A 2,280-nucleotide genomic window follows, 5' to 3' on the forward strand; every position below is an offset into this window, starting at 1 on the left:
TTTCAGCATGTGCTTTCTTTCTTTGTGGGACTGCTAATTTAAACTCTACCAAAGTTACCACAGGACACTACATGAGATGTCCCATTCCAGAAACAGACTTCTTAAAAAAACAGCATCTTTCATATCTTCTTTTTTATTTTTTTTTTTGCGGTACGCGGGCCCCTCACTGGCCTCTCCCATTGCGGAGCACGGGCTCCGGACGCACAGGCCCAGCAGCCATGGCCCATGGGCCCAGCCGCTCCGCAGCATGCGGGATCCCCCCTGGACCGGGACACGAACCTGCGTCCCCCGCACCGGCAGGCGGACTCCCAACCACTGCGCCACCAGGGAAGCCCTTTTCAGATCTTCTTGAATGAAATACATCTTACATTCCAACTGAGTGCCCATAAAATTTCACCAAACAACACTTAGCCTTACCACCTGTGGTAAGCTCTGATATTTTCTTATTCTATTTCACTTTTTAAAAATTTCGGCCTTAGGGACTTCCCTGGTGGCACAGTGGTTAAGAATCCGCCTGCCAATGCAGGGGACACAGGTTTGTTGATCCCTGCTCCGGGAAGATCCCACATACCGTGGAGCAACTAAGCCCAACTAAGCCTGCACCCTAGAGCCCGTGAGCCACAACTACCGAAGCCTGCATGCCTAGAGCCCGTGCTCCGCAACAAGAGAAGCCACCGCAACAAGAAGCCCACGCACCGCAATGAAGAGTAGCCCCTGCTCACCGCAACTAGAGGAAGCCCGCATGCAGCAACGCAGACCCAACACAGCCAAAATAAAATAAAATAAAATAATTAATTGGGCTTCCCTGGTGGCGCAGTGGTTGAGAGTCCACCTGCCGATGCAGGGGACACGGGTTCGTGCCCCAGTTTGGGAAGATCCCACATGCCGCGGAGCGGCTGGGCCCGTGAGCCATGGCCGCTGAGCCTGCACGTCCGGAGCCTGTGCTCAGCAACGGGAGAGGCCACAACAGTGAGAGGCCCGCGTACCAAAATTTAAAAAAAAATAATTAATTAATTAATTAATTAATTAAAAACAAAAAGGGAAAAAAATCGTAAAAAAAAATTTTGGTCATACCACATTGTTTTTTTTAATGACCCGCTTTGGTATCCATGATTTTCTTTTTAATTTATTTAAAAATAAATTGGAACAAAAAGACAATAAGCCCTCCTTTCCTTGACCCTTCGTAGAAATCCCTTCAGGCCAAAAGGCCACATTCTATACAGACATACCTCCTGTTACTGCACTTCGCAGATACTGCAGGGGTTTTTTCGGGTTTTGTTTTTTGTTTTTTTACAAATTGAAGGTTTGTGGCAACCCTGTGTTGTCAGATGATGGTTAGCATTTAAAGGTTTTTTGTGTTTTTTTTTTTTTAAAGATGTTGGGGGTAGGAGTTTATTAATTAATTTATTTATTTTTGCTGTGTTGGGTCTTCATTTCTGTGCGAGGGCTTTCTTTAGTTGCGGCCAGTGGGGGCCTCTCACTATCGCGGCCTCTCACTATTGTGGCCTCTCTTGTTGCGGAGCAAAGGCTCCAGATGCGCAGGCTCAGTAGTTGTGGCTCATGGGGCCTAGTTGCTCCACAGCATGTGGGATCCTCCCAGACCAGGGCTCGAACCTGTGTCCTCTGCATTAGCAGGCAGATTCTTAACACTGTGCCACCAAGGAAGCCCTAAAGTATTTTTAAATTAAGGTATATACATTGTTATTTTTAGACACAATGCGATTGCACACTTAATAGACTATAGTGTAAACATAAGTGTTATATGCACCGGGAAATCAAAAAATTCATGTGACTTTATTGTGATATTTGCTTTGTTGTGGTAGTCTGGAACTGAACACACAATATCTTGGAGGGGATGACTGTACATTGGGGGAAAGGCTTGTGTCCATTAGGGCTTAGAAATCTATTCCAGAAGCAATTGGGTAAATACCTCATCCAGTTTCCCCCAGCCCCTCTGGTCCATGGTAGACATTGCTCATGGATTCTGGCATTCTCCCTGCCAAGCCTTCCGGGCAACCTGGTGTTCCCAGGCCCTCACTCTGTGGTTGACTCAGAGTTGGTGAACAGGTGCCATATCCCAGACAAATTGGGACACCCGCCCCCGTTTCCCAACCCCCCCACCTCCCCAGTGCTCCGCAAGAGCCTGTGGTCCAGGGAAAGAGGGCCTAGACATTGGGAAGAGACTCTCCGCCCACCACCCCCCTCCAGGTGTGCAACAGCAGGCAGGTCACTTAACTCCTTCGAACCTCCGGTTTCCTCATCTGTAAGATGGGTGGATGT

The sequence above is a fragment of the Monodon monoceros genome, unplaced genomic scaffold (genome assembly GCF_005190385.1).
Source record: "Monodon monoceros isolate NGI ecotype Baffin Bay Population unplaced genomic scaffold, NGI_Narwhal_1 Super_Scaffold_10, whole genome shotgun sequence".
NCBI classification, from domain to species: domain Eukaryota; kingdom Metazoa; phylum Chordata; class Mammalia; order Artiodactyla; family Monodontidae; genus Monodon; species Monodon monoceros.